This window comes from Vicugna pacos, chromosome 13 (assembly GCF_048564905.1).
Source record: "Vicugna pacos chromosome 13, VicPac4, whole genome shotgun sequence".
Lineage (NCBI taxonomy): Eukaryota > Metazoa > Chordata > Mammalia > Artiodactyla > Camelidae > Vicugna > Vicugna pacos.
The window spans coordinates 13352903-13370037 of NC_132999.1; the positions used below are offsets into that span (position 1 = coordinate 13352903).

Here is a 17135-nt window from a genome sequence, read left to right on the forward strand (position 1 = left end):
CCCTACTCCGGACCAGTTGTGCCACTCTCTAATGGACCAAGTTGGTCAGGAACTAACAAAGTTAAGCTGCTCTGGCCCAGAGGCAGTCCCATCTAACCTCCTGTGGGATACTCTGGCTGAAGAGAGGCTAACGAGCACGGGCCCTTACAACCAGTTACGTCGGAGGACACATCATTTGCACGCCTCCTATTTTGGTCTTCTGAAAAATCAATTAACAGTTTAGTGATGGTTTCAAATTTCCCAAACCAGAAATCTTATTTGGGTATTCCCCGATCTACAAAAAGTAAGAATTAGACAAGGCCTGAAAATGGGGTTTCCACAGAGATGTAGGAGGCCATGTGTGGCTAGTTAATGAAGATGGGAAATGCTTTCCCCAAACTGCGGCCTGTCAAGCCATCAGAGAGGCTCAGCAAGGAACTCACTATGCGAAGGAAGCCCTATGTGACTGGTGGTAACTCCTGGCAGAAGTATAATCAGTCATATACTTGAGACCTGCCCCACCTGAACAATGAACAAGTCCAATACCAGACCCCTTGAGGCCCCCAGATAAGAACCATTCAGACCAGAGGGACAGAACCTGGAGAAGACTAGCAGATGGATTTCACTGTCATGCTGAGAGTACCGGGCAATTTCAGGTATTACTTGGTGCTAAGGGACATATTTTCTGGGTGGACAGAAGCATTCCCTGCTAGCGCTGAAGAGGCAGCTGTAGCGGCTAAGGCAGGACCAAAGGAAATGAGGCCCAGGTCTGGGCCACCAGGATTCCCACAAAATGAAAGTGGTCCAGCATTTGTGTCTCAAGTGAAAAAGTCCCCTGGGTGTAAAATGGACCTCATACTCAGCCTACTTGGTATTTTCTCCAAGTAGAGAAACCATGAAAGCTCTCACAAGAGTACAGTGGCCAGGTGCTGCCTGAACGCACTGACTTGCCCCTGCACCCTTCCAGCCAGGAGACTGGGTGCACCTAACACCTAGAAAGCCAGCCTGCAAGACCGACTCACTCCCAAGCAGAACAGACCCCACTTGGTCGTCCTAACCACCCGCTCTGCTCTGAATTTGCAGGGGTGACTTCGTGGGGACGTCACACTCAAGTGAAGAGGGGCCCTGAGCCTCAACCTCTGGAGGGACAACCTGGGGGAACAGACCCCTTGACCATGCAACCTCTAACCTGAAGCTTCACTTCAAAAAACAGCATAAGTGTGAGCAGAGACAGGCCACGGCAGTGAGCCTCAACACCAGAGCACATTTGCCTACAGGCAAAAGACAGAAATACCTTCACTTTTAGGAAAAAGCTTCTCATGTGACCATTATTCTCTTGCCAATATTTGGGGTGTGTATCTTAAAGTATCTGGCGTTCTTTGTCTCCAAAAGGTTAGACAAACCATAGTCGCTCAGGGACGCAAGCGATCAGGGCTGCAGCCAGGTACAAGGCCGCACACCTAACGGCGGCCGGGAGACGCTCCTCTACCCGGGGTTATGATGATGCCTCAGATCAGCAGGGAGCAGTACCAGAAGTCAGACCCGCGCCCCTCAGTGCCCCTCGAAAATGGCCAAAAGACAGAGGAGGGATTTGTCACCGGCAAAGCCCGGTAAGAATCCCTGGGAAATACAAATAGAATCTGTGTAATAAAATAAAGTCTTACCTTTTTTCTTCTGTTCCTTTGTGCTCAGTCTAGTTTCACTTGCTTGTAGGGTGCAGAGGCCTTGCCCTGGCACAGCAGAGGAAGAGCTGCTCCTGCGAAAGGGCTGCGCCCGACAGCTCAGCGCGGTGGGCCCAGTGCGGAAGCCCCGAGAGCATCACTGCAAGATGGCGGCGGCGGGCCGTGTGCAGAGCCGCTGCGGGCCGCATGCGCTGTGATTGGAGCATGAGCCGCACAGCCGCGCCCGCGCCGCCTCTGCACCTGCGCTGACGAGCCCTGTGAAGCAGCCCCGCCCACCGCCTTTCCCTGCGATCTGCGGGAGCTCGTGCCTCTCCATTCTTCAAAGAATTAAGTTTTTCTTTCCTTCTGAACGGAACGTGGTCTCATTCTACTGGCTCGAATGACACCAGGTAAGAAGACCCTTGGGGCTGAACTCTGAATGGGTCAGTAACAGGAACACAGGAAGCCTGCCCAGACTGGGAGGATTTGCTAGTTTACACATAAGACCAACTAGAACTGCCCCTTTCTGTTTGAAGAAGTACACATCATGTCATTAGGAGAGCCATGAGCTAGAGCACGCCTGTGATCCAGGCAGGCTTAGAAAAAAAGACTTTTAAGATTATATAATCAGTACTGAGTTTTGCTGTGATAAGCTAATATGTAAATATCTTTTTTATATGCTGGGTTAGCCAAGGGATAAAACCTCGCATAAGCATCTGTATTTTTCACCATAATACATCCTTAAACTTCATGTCAGTATCCCATAATATAATTTAGTAAAAGAGCCAAAACAGATAAGTAAATAAAAATGCTACAAGACAAACTATTTCTAAAAAGCAAAGATGCTAAAATGTTCTGGAGCTTTTAAATGGTAAGATTCCATTTGATTGGTAGGATCAGCATTATTAAGGAGGCCTTTAAAGGGGTACTTCTACGTAATTTGGTTGTGTCATTTTTGATTAGCTCAATCAATTAAGGATTGAGAGTCAGCGTTCTTTAGTACAAAGACTTTGAAGTCTTGAGGAAACCTTGAGAATTGAAACCACAGCTGCTCTAGTTTTACCCAATTTCTAGCAAATCTTACTATCCCCAAACCTAAGTTCACCTTATATAAGATCAGAAAACTGATATCTAATTCCCAGGATTGTTTTTGACATTATTAGAAACAGAGTATCCAAAGCATCTAGAATACCTCCTGCCATAAAGTAGATTCCTACTCTGTAGTAACTATCGTTTAAAGCTGCAATCTAAACCCCATTGTCCTGGATTTTAAGTCCAACACCTTGAAAATATGTCTTTCACAGATATGCTTATTACCTTCTCTTTGAATTTTTCTTGTTTAGATTACATATGTCCATCATTTAACTGAGAATGGTTTTCAAATCATAGTAGGGTTCATCTAAAATCTCATAAAATACCCGATTCCTTTGATATGACATGTTTAACCATCACAATAATATTAACTATATTAGGTGATTACATGTCTATGAGATAAAGGTATTTAAATGAGGAACATGTAAAAATGAATTCTAGCAAAACTAGAGGCATGAGGGCCCTACGTTAGGTTTCAGTGTGGTAGTTTTCTTCGAATCCTCTATGCCTCTTGCAGTTCCTGGAACATCCCAAATGCTTAAAAAAAACAGCTTTATGGAATTGCAGTCAGTGGTTCCATCATGTTTATTCCCTCTTTTTATTTTGCATTGGTTAATTAAAATTAGTGTCTAACATTTGTTGGAATTGTGACTAGACTGAGTCAAATTTGATACTTATATTTAACTTCTGGCCTTTATACACTTTTCAGTTTCCTGATTCTGATTTATTATTACCCCTTTACCAGTGATTTTTAGTACATGTGTTTCATTAGCATACTTGAAATCCTACGTGGAATTAGACTAATCCCCAAAACAAATTAACTTTCAGGTAGTATTCATTAAGGTAAAGCTTAATTTCCATATCTCTGTTAAATAAGAGCATTGCAAAATCCATAATATTTTATGTTTTTATGCATCTTTTGTGTTGAAATAGACATATTTTCTGTAGGCAAGACTATTCTATTTGTCTCTGATACAAAGGAAGCAGGAAATATGTTTTAATGGCTTGGCTAGCACCATTAATAATAGTAGGCTGTATTATCACCTCTGTGGTTCCCACAGTCCTTTTGACACACTCATGGGTCAAGTGTGTGTAGAATTCTTTCAGCTCCTCAGGATCCAAAGAGGCTACGTGAGCAAATAATCACTTTCTGCAATACAGTGCAATTTATGTAGATTATGGACATTTTCTAATTTTCTTTTTTCAAGTCATGATTTTGTCCTTTTTGTCTCTCATCCACTTTGTTATCCTCCTTTGCAGCTTTGAACCATGTAGTGTCTGATTTGTGAAGCAGAGAAAGTAAGTGGCCTATTTGAATTATGGCTTTGAAGTCAGGTCTGGTGAGATAGAGGGAAGCCTAGGAACTGCTATGGAAGGAGGCTTGGGTTAGGAGAAACGATGAAGACAAGAAATCTAACTGCAAAGCAGTCATTAAGCAGGTGTCTAAAATGTTCTTCCAATTAAGAGAGTTTTTTCTTGTTTGCAGTGTGTAACATTAAATGTATATAAACTTGTATTACCAAGGGAGTCATGTTTCAAGGCAACTAAGTATTTGAATTAGTATTCATTCATTCATCCATTCAGTCAGTCATTCAATCAGTATTTATTCAGTACCTGCTATATGCTAGTCACTATTCTAACACCCGGGGATACCAAAGAAACTTACACAAAACAAACGTACTTGCATCAACGAAGCTTTTATTCCAGTACAAGAAGCAGAAAGCAAACAAAAAAAATCAGTAATAATAAAGCTTACAAAGGAACATAACATAGAATAAGAGGGTAGAATCTATGGCTAATATTTTAGATACAGCGATCAGAGAAGTTCATTGCTTTTCATATATAACTGGGTACAAAGGTCTAAATCTAGTCTCTACTTTCCAATAAATACCAATGTGATTTCTGATAATGATTCTTAAGGATTTTTTGAAACTTGCTAATGTCACTCCCCTCATTATGTATCAGCATTCCCTATCAGGTTGTATAGACAATCTGATGTATTCTGTTTTCCCGGTGGTCCATAGAGTTTGCAATTCAGCAGCTGGCTAACAGTGGAGAAGATGGCAGGGACAGTGTTCCTGGAAAGAAAGAAATGGAAAGGTGAAAAAACCTCAGGACTTATTTGACAAGGATTTTAAACCAGGGAAAGAGACCTGGTCTTTCAGAGCACCTTAATCCCTTATGTCTTACCACGCACTCCCTGCCTCTGCCTTTCAGAAGCCCTGTCACAATACAAGAAAACTCAAATCAGTGAAACGGGTCTATGGCCCTCTTGGTTTTCAGTGTCTTAGAGACCGGAGTTGAGGAAAAAGAGCATTTTGTCAGGTTCACTGGGTCAGGATGTGGTCCTACAATTCCAGATGGGGACTGGAACCCACATTCCAATAGAAATGTTATTATGCAAGCTACTTAGAGCTTATTGTAATAATATTTGCCCAGTTTTAATTTATTTTCATATTTTATATAACTTCATATATTCTAGAAAACTATATATATAAAAAACCATATATATATATATATATATATATATATATATATATATATATATAAAACCACACATTCTCTTTGGGTCCCCAAGAGTTAAAAAAATAGTGAAGACTAACTTGGGAAACTACTTTAAACCACCATACACAATATTATTTATATGGTGAAAAGGAATACCAGAGTTCAAACAAATGACTTAACAATGTACTCAGAGAATCCAACCCATTTGTTAAGTTGGAAACTGCTTTAGAGTGAATCTTCTGAAAAGTATTCTACTCAGCTCTTTAAGAATGTTGTAAGACATAATTTCCAACAAAACTCACATAAATACACCTATCATTCTGTACAGAAGGTAGAAATGATAAATATCACTGAATAATTCCCCCCCCACAAGTTAAAATGACCAGCTACCCTATAGCTGCACCCTTACTTTTTTCCCCTTCTAAAATTTGTTTAAAACTGTAACCTTAGGGATAAAATATCTCATAAAAAATTTAATATCATGAGTTATTTTGTAGAAAGGAAATTAATTCACATATATTACCAAATGAAAGTCCCGAATGGTAAAGCTCTTTCTGGAAAAGGTTATTTGTAATGACCAAATTCGTCACTGTTTGGAATCTTGTAAAGGTCACAATAGAAGGTTTTCACTTGTTTTAAATAAAATTCTATATTTTAAAAATAAATATGCTTTTCTTCCATTTCATAGAAATATCAACACTGTTTGTACTATAATTTACTTTTTGAGCTTCTGACATTTACCCAGCTGACTGTCTTTGGAGAACAATCTCTTGACTGAGAAGGACTCTAGGTAAGAAAACTGTCAATTACAAATTACTGTTTGATGCATTGCAAAGTGCAGGAACTCTTCAAATTTAAAGAACCACCTTGCTATATTTTTGTGTCCACTACTTCTAACTTAAATTTTAAATATAGCCTTTGTATAAATGCAGAGCAATTTGACTAACAAAGGTAATGTCTTTGTTAGTCAACTAAAAGAGTAATTGTGCTACAGACCTAATAATTGAGTGTTTCTAAGTTTATAAAATGTTACATCTGATTTCAAATATTTTTAGAGCCTCAGTATTATAGACTTATTATCCTGAGGGAAATATACTTTCTTCATAAAATAAGTACTGGAAACCATGAATTGAAATAGTATGATTATTTATATATAATTTAAATTATGAGTAAAATTGGTATTTTTGGTGATGTAACAAGACTGAATATATAACTTATCAGGGTTTGTGATTTATATTTATTTTGAAAATATTTTAATATATGTACTATATCAACAAGATATATTCTCCGAAAGTAAAGTAAATCTTTTCCAAGAGCAATTCAAAGGGATAGTTAAAAAGAAAAGAAAGAAGCCAATGCATATAAATTGTTAGCCAAGGAGGAACAGTTTTACTCTTGTAATTGACAGTATTATAAATTATATATTACAAATGTATGGTATAACACAGAATCTAATTTATGCATTTAGATCATATACATTTACCAAATTTTTACTGTAGCATAAACTTGTATTTCCAGTGTAATTTCTTCAAAATATTATATATTTTATAATTGAATTAACAACTTTTGCTAAAAAAGTAAGCTCTGAAGTGAATGATATGTAAATACTTTTATATGCACACAACAATCCTCCCCTCCAAAAGAAGCAATTAAATTATTCTAATTATGGCTACAACTGAATTTAAAGAGTTGCCTGGATTTAATCAAATAAGAATTATATATTAAAAATGTGTCTCTTTCCAGATGTTTTGTTTTAGGATAAAATAAAATATTGTTCAATATTTTTCAGCTTTATATAGCTGAGGTAACATTTTTTCTGGATGTCTCATGTCCAAGAGAGTAAATATATCATAAGTCTTTGGAGGTATAATAAATACTAATGTTGCAGAAATGTTGATGAAGATACATCCATATCTATATCACCTGTCTATGTACATGTCTCTTAGGATATATGGGAGATATGGAAAAATATATATATATAAAACCTACACAAACATGTATCTGTGTATCCCAGAAAGATCAAATGACTGTTCCTTTTGCATTTTTACATCCAGTGAATGTATTATGATCAGTTGTTTTACAGTCAAGTAAATGTTCCACCTCAACTCTATGATATTCCCCAAAATACATGTATTATTTCAGAATATATTTCAAATATGACTTTATAAATAATGGCTGGTCCACAGAATGAATGCAGATACCCATTTATACTTTCACTAGTGTACTTATTCAAAAATGTTATGTGATAAATTCTGGGTTATAATTTCAAATAGGCCAACATTTCTGTGCTCCAGAAGGTCATAATCTTGTTGAGGCAAGAAAGTAAACGGGCAATTTAGATACAATGTAAGAAGTGATATAAAGAAAATAAAGTTAGAGGAGAATATGAGAGAGGCAGTTGGGGGGGTTTAAAGGAGGCTTCCAAGAATGTATGTCTTCTCAACTAGATGGTAAGGGAATGGCAGGAATGGGCAAAACAAATGTTGGTATTGAAATAGGCAGGAATGGTGTCAACATGTAACACTAATAGTTCTGCAAGGAAAAGGCAGGTCAAATACAAATGAGTAGGTCATTTGCACATTTGCAATTCCCTCATTTCCAGAATATTCCTTATTGATAGCTAATCAGCAAGTCTAAAGTTTTCATCTAAACAGATTGATGGGCGTAGACAACAATTTCCATGTCTGGCCTGCAGTGATTTCTGCAGACTCCTCTGTTGGCTTGATGGTTTCTCTTTGAGCAAGTGAAACTTTTAATAGCTCATTTTGTGTTTAGCTTACTAAATCCAGTGAAGAAATTCTCAACTACCATAAGACACGATAATAAACAATATAGATTATGATTTAAATAACACAAATTCTCAAAATCGAGATATTGCTTTATAAGGGGGATTATATTTTGGTCCCATTGCCAGTTTCAAGTTGAAAATCAGATTTCTCTTTCTCTGGTCTAATTTTTTGTATTGCATACTGTTTCAGAGCACGATGATTGAAGTCAGACACCTGTTACGTGTGGCAATGTTATGATGTCTTCTTTCATCTGTTTGTTCTTCCTTGTTATTTCCCTGAACTTTTGCAAGCATAGAGGGCATCCTTATTAGAATGTTCATCAAAGAGAGGTTTCAGCACTGCCTGTGTTAATAAAATCATCAAGCATTTCCTTACAGGCATGACAGGGAGGCTGCTCATCTATCATGAGTGTTTCATTAAGTGGCACAGAGTCAGGAGATCTAGGCACAATGCCAGATTTTTTTTTTTTTTGATAAGGTTTTGGTATCATAGAGTTTCCCTCATTTCAAGATCTATCCAATTTGTGGAGTTACTTGCCTGTGTGTCTTCACAGTACCCCTTACCACACAGCATACAGGCACTTTGATTAGGATTCTTTTGTATCTCTGAGTGGATATAATAACTCAGAAAAATATTCTGCCCAGTATCCTGTCCTTGTCACCCAAAAATGGACAAAGAAAAAAAAATTCCCAAAGTTCCAGTTAAAATACCTTTTATAAGATACTTCATGTCAGTTAATCATTTTTTCTATTATAATTTCATTTTTTAAGCATTCACATGCATTTCTGTAAAATTTACCAGCCAAAGGGATCACTGCTGACCAGTTTCACCAAAATCTGAATCTTGAGTTATATCAAGAAACCCATTCAAATATCTACTTACCATCTATCATAGAGCTACCTGGGTTGCACACAGTAAAAATAATATTATTTTGAAATAGATAAAGTGAATTGCTTGTCTCCTTTAAGAGTGATGTTAAACACATCTGTAACCTTTTAGAGAATGCTTCTGGGCTGAAATGAATCAATTGTCTCCTCTCCAGTTACTATTGGAAAATTGACCACAGTGGACCAACAGTGGAACCACAGTACTTTCCCCACTAGGTTACCTTAAGTAACAAGACTGCCTCTCCTTTACACTGCATGTTGCACGCTGTTTTGGTTGTACTCTATATAGTACTCCTGTTGTTCTGGAGACAAATCCTCAACCTGGGGGTATCCTGATAGAAAGCTGCTATTTGAATGGTAATCCTTCCATTGACAGAGTAGCTGCCAGCACACTCTGGGACAAAAGCTTTGTTGTTGAAACTATTAAGAAATGTCACAAATATCTACTACTGGTAGGCTTGGAAACTTGCCAGGATCAAGTGTTTCATTTGCCTCTGGAGTCCGTCATTAGCCTGGGCAGCATAAAGTTATTTTTGTCCCCACCCCACACCAACCATAGTCTCCACCACCAATCCTAAAATTCTCTACAAAGCTTCCGAGTTAGAAATCAGGCTAATGCTTTGGTCTTAGCCTTTAGCATTTACACTGCCAGATTGCGAAGGGGATATCAACATGGAGGCTGGCTAGGGCCTGATCCTCGAAACCAAAGATTCTAATAAACAAAAAACTTCATATGCTGCTTATCAAAGGAATTAGTAAAAGACAAAGAAAAACAGGAGCTGAATTTCAATTTTGGTTTATGCAGTTAACTTAAAGTTGTGTAACATAGTTGCTGATTTTGAGTGCATGCATTTAATCATTTATAACAATAAATTGTAATTTGTCATTCTCATCACCATTTTGTGATTATGGTTTTTAGCTTTTTTCTTTTTTGATAGTTTTCAAAATGGAAATTTCTTTGTTTATTTATTCATTTAGCAACTAAGTGTGGAGTCTCTACTGTTTGTCTATCTATGAATGATCCACTCCTCAGGGATGGGGCCCATTTATTTCTCTGTGTCTGCAGCTCCAACCTAAGGAACTGACTCATCAGATAGGTAAATACTTAGCAAATGAATGCAGTATGCCAGGGACCAGCAGATATTAAATTAAAGAAGATTTAGTCCTCAAAGTACATACAGTTTTACCCCAAGGCAGACAAGTAAATCGATGCTTACAGTATGACTGAAGTTTCCTGCCAAGAACTCTGAGGTCCTGAAAGAAACTAGAGCATCGGGAATTGGCATCCTGGAGGAGGTGACATTTGAATTGAAAATATTTTGAAAAATAAGCAGGAATTAGATGAAGAAAGGGAGAGGCTTTCCCGTGTAGTACAAACAGAATGTGTGAATGACCAGAGAAAGGGACAGTATAAGGCATTTGGGAAATGTTAGGCAGTTCCTAACACAGAGGGAGGAGTTGTGTGTGTGTGTTTCTGTAAACGACCTTAACTAAAGTTGGAAGGAGAGACAGGGTCTATCTATACCATGAAGGGCCAGGGTTTTTAATTGAAGACACTGGACTAAACTTTGAATTCTAGGAGAGAAATCAAAGAACTTGAACAAAGAAAAAGACACAATCTTGAACAGCATTTAAAAAGACCACTCTGGCTGCACAGAGGAGTGGAGCTTAGATACAGTCAGACTGGAGGCAGCAAAAGCAGTCAGGAGATTAAATGTTACTTTATAATTAGGTAAGAAGTAAAGTGCTTTTTGCTCATCATTCATTTTTAATTGTTTAATATAATTCCATTGATGTTTGTATAAAAATATTTATTACAAAATCAACCTGGCGAATTTTTTAGAATTTCCTGGAACCTCATCCTGTGATAGTAAGTTCCTTTTTAATTAATGAGAATCAACATTCATCTTAGTTTAATAAAATAGCAATATTTTCAAATCTTAATTAGAAATGGTGAGTAATATAGAGTCTACATTTGGATATTAGATAGTTGGACTCAGTAAAATTTGTAACCTTAACCAGAGCCCTGCCATACTTCTGGAATTTCTTCCATAGCAAATGTAAAGTGTTGTTTTCAAATTTCTCTCATCAGTGACTTTAATTAGTGATTAGTGGCTATTGCTTGTGGTTTTTGCTTCTCTATTAATGAGAGTCACAAACTAATGATTACTTCAAAATGTGCTAAAATGAATCATTCTTGAAAAATAACTTTTTTTGTTACTATTTTATGCATGCTGCTCTCAAAAAAATAAATAAATAAATAAAAAGATGTGGGGTAAGCCAGGAAAACAAATAATATTATATTGAGCTTTTATAACCATTTTTTTCCCCTAGGGAGTGGGAAATATATATTCATCAAAACCACCCTGCAAAAGTGTGACAGTACTAGCTATTTCATCCGAAGAACTCAGAGTTTAATATGATGTAAAATGTAAATGATTAGTCAATTCATGTCAGTCTAAAAGGGACAACAAAGTGACATTTCAATTTAAACAGAACCTACTGTAGCTAACCTTAATCCGATGCTCTAATAAATGAGTTGAAGGACAATATTGCATATTTCTTCATCCAAAAGAAAACCAATTGCCATGGCTCTTGTTCAAATACCACAGAAAACAATATGGATATAATTATGAACAAAGATGAATTGAATATAGATATGTTAAATATGTTGTTCTAACCTGCAGATTTTACTCTATTTTCTTTCAAAGAGCGTATATATATATAATATACCACTTAATACAGTTCAGTAACTATGTGTAGACTCTTACTATGGGTAAGGTGTTATGCTTTGATGAGTAACATGGACTGAAATAAGAATTCATCATGTATGCATTTATTCATTGACCAAATATTTATTGAGCTACTATTCTGTATTAGGCTCAGTTCTAGATATTGAAGATTTATCTTCAAGAAAAGAAAGACCTTGTAACTGCCCTTGGAAAGGAAGAGAGATATTAATTAAATAATCTCACTAACAAAGATAAATTGACAATTCTGCCAAGTGGTGTGAAGGAGAGATATGCCATATACATGTGAGGGGTACTGTAGTCAGAAAGGTCAGGGCAATCTTCCTTGACAAAGTTTTACGTTAGCTGACATCTGAAGGATGAGTTGTACTTAAGTTAAAGGGGGAAGAGGGGAGCATCTAGGAAAAAGGGACCAACGGATGTATGTACTGCTTGTAGTTCAGGGCACCATGATAATCACTGTGAACGAAAATGAGCTCTGGGGTGATTGATGTGGAGACAGCCTAGAGTGGGAGGATCCCAGTGGGAAATTATTGAAGAATTTTAAGCAGGAGTAGAAAATCTAGAGAGGATGGCCTGGAAAGATAATTTCAAATTCTTGTTGTTTAAATCTCTCTCCAGCTACTGTGTAGAAAATAGATTAGATAAGAATCAGAGTAACAGGTCGAACTCAAGGAAACAGTCTGAGATAGAGCTGAGCATTGATGATTAAATCCCTGAGTGTGGTAGGGATCACCCAGGAAGAGACTACAAAGTGAGAGCAGAGAAGGTTCTGGCTTGAGTCTTGAGGAGCTCTACACTTAAGGGCTAGGTGGAGGAGAGTGCGATGACGGAAGAGACAGAGAAGACACAGCCAGAGAGGGCGGGGAGAAAACCGAGCGAAATCATGTCACGGAAATGAAGGGAAGGAAAGTGTTTTAAGACAGTGGTTCATTGCTTCAACTGCTACGAAGATAAGAAATTCGGTAAGTACTTTAGAAATAACCATTATCTTTAGAAAAAATGAAGTCAGTGGCAATATTGGTGAAAATTGTTTCATGGAGTCGTGATGACTGAAGCCATGTTAGCGTGAGTAGGACAGTAGCAGGAGCAAAAGAAGTCGAGACCGCGGTTTGGTCACTTTCTGGCCGTCTGACTATGAAGGAGGGAAGAGGGGTGAGCCTGTCACTGGAAAGGAATAGAGGGAGAATAAAGCTGGAGTTTGGGTTTTTATTTGTTTGTCTGTTTAACTATTTAAAGAAATTTGACTATGCTTATTAGGATGGATTGTCAGAGAAGGACAAAGTGTCTGTGAGTACAGGTGTGGATGGGAGCCACAGACAGGCAGGGGGATTTTCTTCAAACAGGAGCATGCAGAACAATTCTACTAGTAGGATGGGGTGCGTGAATATTCAGGTGGGATCAGAAACATTCTCTCGTGGCTTCTACTTTTTTTTTTTTTTTCACAAAGCAGAAGATAAGGCACAGGAAGATATATTATTGATTCATCCAAGGTTGGGCTTAAAATAAAGGCAGAAGCTCCAGGGGGTATGAATAATATTAAGAGTGCCATGAAGTTCAAGTCAATGAAGAGAAAGGAGAGTTGTAAAGATTGTGACAAAGTGGAGGGGTCAGGAAAGGAAGAAAAGACAGCGATTAGACTGCAGAATAGCTGAGAGAACATGAATAAGTACTCTTGAAAGGAGAAAGGTAACAAGAAGCCTACAGTTTGTAAACAGAAAAGTATCCAAAGAAATAAGGCAATACTTGCAGAGCTCAAGCAAGGAAAAAAATCTGCAAAAGAAGTAAGTGCATCAGTTACGGAGTTGAAGGATTGGACATGTGGTACACTGCTTGAGAGAAGGGTTAGGTTGGGTTGTTGGAGGTCAGGAAAATTCCAGTGACGTGACATGGATGATGATCAGTTCAGTTTTGCTAAAGCAGAGGACATTTATGAAGGGAACATTAAAATAAAGTTTGGAAAGACAAGTTGGCATGCAGATTGGGGAGGGCGTTCAAGAAAGCTAGGAAGTGCATAAAAGTTTCCATAGTAAAAAGCAAAGACAGCAGAGGTTTCCAAAGAATATGTGAACAACAAGTAGGTCAAAAATAGAATGTAGTTAGCCAGCTATTTTCTGGATAAAAGAAGGCCATCTGTGGGTCTGCGAATGAAAGTATGATCAAGTGCCACAATAAAAATCTCAACACAGCTACACTTTGCTTCATTAAACACTGATTATCATTGACAAGTGAACCAAAATACTGGCCTTTTCCAAATGGCACGTTGTGTAAATTTCTAAAGCAAAAATCAGAAATTTGATCTTTAATGTAAAATCAGATATATAAGAGGCATCTTCTAGCTTTAATAATTTTTGTTACAATGCACAGTATGTGGGGGTGCTTTTGAAATAGAAAAGTGATGTTTTCGAAGTAAATGTAACCATAGACATTGTAAAAGTCTCAGATCAGTGATTCCATCTCTCCTTTTCACATCTAGAAGATATTGAAAATAGTACTGTCGAACCCAAGTTCGTGTGCTCCAGTGAGGCCAGAGTTTGGAGCAGAGAAAGTTTTATTGAGAGGACCAAGCAAGGAGAATGCGTGGCTTTTGCCAAAAGACCCGAACTCCTGATGGCCTGCAGGCAAGTGTTTTTAAATACAGTGTTAAGGGAGAGGGTCTTAGGATGCATGATCAGTTTGTGAACCTTCTTCTGACGGGTTGGTGGTGAGATAACAGAGTGATGCTTAAGGAATCTGAATCTCCCGATTCCAGCCGGTCTGGGGTCTAGGTGCTCGTGGTCAGCATGCAGTCACCAGCCTCCACCTGGGTGGGGGTCTTAGTTTCTGTAGAACAACTCGATATGCTTCAGATTGTTACCTATATCTCTTCAGGAGAAGCTAAGGGTCCCGTGACTCTGCTGTCCTAATCAAAACTATTTGAGCATACTTTCTGGGACTCTGGGAAGGCTTAGGAGACAAAAGATCTTTATTTTCCCTGCAAACAAGAAACAGCGGAGATGGAGGTGCTTTCGTACCTGGCAGGGCCTGGCAGGCCCTGCTTGATTTCAATATGAAATGGTGAAGGGGCTGAAAACAATTCCAAAGTCTTCCAGGTTTTGTCCTTAATCTGGATGTCAGGAGAGAAGAAAAGACGCAAGTTGCAACTCAGAGGAGGAAATGCTGCGACTTCTGTTTTCTCTGGCAAAAACTGTTCTGGAGAAAGAAATTGAAACTAAGATTAAAATGAGACCTTGATAATCCCAATTTGACCATTTCTGATGGGTTATGGAAGATGAATTGGCAGAATCAATGGAAGCCATGGTTTGGTGTTGTTTTATGCTTTTTCCACGTATCCAGAGAAAGCTGTTTTATCTCAGGTTTGGGAAGACACTGAAGGTCATCCCTCTGCTCACAGCATACGATAATGGAAGGTGAATCTATCTACATTTCATTCCCTTTCATCCGAAATAGGTTCTCTTTAAATAGGCATTTAGACATGACCATGCTGTAATATCTTTACCAAGAAATCCATTTCCTTTTTATGATCAATGTATTATTTATAGCGATATCCCAGTATACACTGAAGCATAGGAATTTAACTTTTGTAAAATGTTTAGGATCCATGATCAAATTTATCTTTGCATTGTTTTTGAATAAAATATCTACTTACTAAACTGCAATATGTAAGAAAAAAGTATTTGAAATGTAAAACCTACTTAAGAAACTTCCTTCTCACAGCTTAAAATTATCATTTACTTATAAACAGAAAAAGTGCTTAGTTCAAATGCTCTTAATACATGCAGTCAAGTAAGTCTGAAGTACCTTAAATTAGCAACAATTTATTAGCCTTGTGTTATAGTATATACTTAAGATATTAACTCTTTAAAATCTATTTTTAAAATTTAGTATTAATCTCTTAAAAATGTTGAGTTTACACATTTTGTGAATTAATTTGGCTTTGCTTACAAATTAAATTATTTGGTTCCATTTTACCATATCATACAGTAATTCAAAAAAACTTCTATGCATTAAAATTGACTTCAAAATTATGTTATTCTTTTGATACCACTTATAAAATGACAGCTTTGAAATCATCATTCCAGATGAAGTAACACTCAGTGATGATCTTAATTTAATAATTGTACAAACAAAGCCAATTAAATAAATGCTTGAGATCACTTTATTCCTTTGAACAACACACAAATTTAATATATTGAAGATCAAAGTTGGAGACTAATGAAGGAAGCCATTTAGATGTAAACACTAGCTTGATTCTGATGCCTGGGGATCTGAGCAGTCTACCATGCAAAGTCAAGAACACTCTTGAAAACCACACGGTTGTGAGGGGCCTGGAGGAACTAAAATAGTACAGAAAGCTGACAAAGAACCCTGCTGACCAGAGCTGTCAGCAGAGAAAACGGGAAGCCACCTTATCTTACAGCACTACCAAACCTCTCAAATGTGCCCTCACATTGACCAGTTATTTCTGACAGATAGAAGGAGAAAAATGTAAAATCTCATTAACAATTTCACAAAAATATAACTTTTCAGAAAATGATTAATAATCTGAACTCATTTAACCACTGGGCATGTTTACATCTGAATAGACCGAAGAATTATGTTCACATCTTCAGCATATGGAAGTTCCTGTCAGAATAAAGCAATTACTGCACTACACTTTTTAAAAGCCTGCTTTGGGCTACAAAAATAGCATTAGTTGATGGAGAGAGAGACATTAAAAAACAAACATACTGAGATTTCTTTGAAAATTTATTTAATCTAAAACAAAATGTTGAAAGAAATTATCTACTTTGCATTTTAGATATTCTGAAAAACTTCAGTCATTTAAAATGTCATGAACATAAGAAGTTCTTGCTTTAAAATATTTGTCAATTATTTTCCTTTATTTCTTTTCTTTTTCTTTTTTTGTCTTCCAGAGTTGCATTGCTTTATGAAACCCCAGTTCTATGTTGAATGCCATAGAAGACACCTTCTGATCAACAAAAAAAGGAGTTGAAGTGGGACAGAAGATTGTGGAAGAGACATTTCTGTACATAACACTGAGAGCTCAAGATCATATAGCTACACAAACACAAATTATATCAATCACTTATGCATAGCACAGCCTTTACATTATCTTATATAGATGAATTTTTTTCTTAAAACATCTTGAAGAATAATGCATACACATGCACCAAACATACATGCATTTATTATACTTTGGAAAATGGGATGGGAATAATACTCTTGATTATAATATAAATTTCTTTTATACTATGACTAGGACGGTTTACTTTTGAACACAGGATCTTACTTGACCAGCCAGACAACTCATGCTAGAGAGAAAGTCTCAAGAGTTCTTGGTTACGAGAATGAGAGAGAGAGAGAGAGAGAGAAAGAGTGTGTGAGCGAGTGAGCCCCACCCCTTACATCACGCCTTCCCAGGGCCACAAAGCTCCAGCCGTACTAATTTTCCTCCTATATTTTTTTTTC

The 17135-nt window shown here is 37.3% G+C and overlaps 1 long non-coding RNA gene across 1 annotated transcript; it reads left to right on the top strand.

The window, feature by feature from the left end:
* Window positions 1-1951: 1951 nt before the first annotated feature.
* Window positions 1952-16855, top strand: LOC140700880 (uncharacterized). Its single transcript, XR_012079613.1, has 5 exons — window positions 1952-2050; window positions 3993-4031; window positions 5926-6027; window positions 14140-14284; window positions 16580-16855. It is a non-coding gene; the product is annotated as an uncharacterized lncRNA (long non-coding RNA).
* The last annotated feature ends 280 nt before the right edge of the window (window positions 16856-17135 follow it).